Raw genomic sequence first — 680 nt, forward strand, 5'->3', positions numbered from 1 at the left:
GCCCATCGCCCATTGCACACCTGCACGTTGCGTGGGCGGCCGGAGAGTAGACCTAGCAACCTCCATTACAAGGGAAGTTGCGTTACGCGGTCCAACCCGGCGCGCGCCGCCCAGTCGCTGACGTCACGAAGGCTTCGGCTGATACCACGACGTCGAGTGCCCATAACTGTCCCCGCGTAGATGGTTAGTGCGTATAAGCCAGTGGCCAGACTCAGATCAAATACCAAGATCTCGTTAAGCATGTTAAGTATCCGCGAACGCCGACCAGGGCCAGGCCCACCTCTCTCCCAGGTCGTCTCAACCTGCCCTGTCGCTCCGCCTCAAAGTAACAGTCGGGGGCCGTCGGGAACTCAGGCCCACCACTACCTGGATGGAGCCACCTGCCCCTTCAGCCCCCATCTCCGAACAGTATCATAAGTAATGTAACAGTATAAGTATATATCATATGCCCGTGATCACCTCCCGAAGTGATCACGGCCCAGTAGTATAGCATGGCAGACGGACAAGAATGTAGGGCCACTGATGGTAAACTAGCATCCTATACTAAGCATTTAGGATTGCAGATAAGGTATCAACAGTTGTAGCAACAATGACAAGCTATGCAACATAATAGGATTAACGGAAAGCAGTAACATGCTGCACTACTCTAATGCAAGCAGTATAGAGAGTAGGCGATATCT

The sequence above is a fragment of the Triticum aestivum genome, chromosome 3A (assembly GCF_018294505.1).
Source record: "Triticum aestivum cultivar Chinese Spring chromosome 3A, IWGSC CS RefSeq v2.1, whole genome shotgun sequence".
In the NCBI taxonomy this organism is placed as follows: Eukaryota; Viridiplantae; Streptophyta; class Magnoliopsida; order Poales; family Poaceae; genus Triticum; species Triticum aestivum.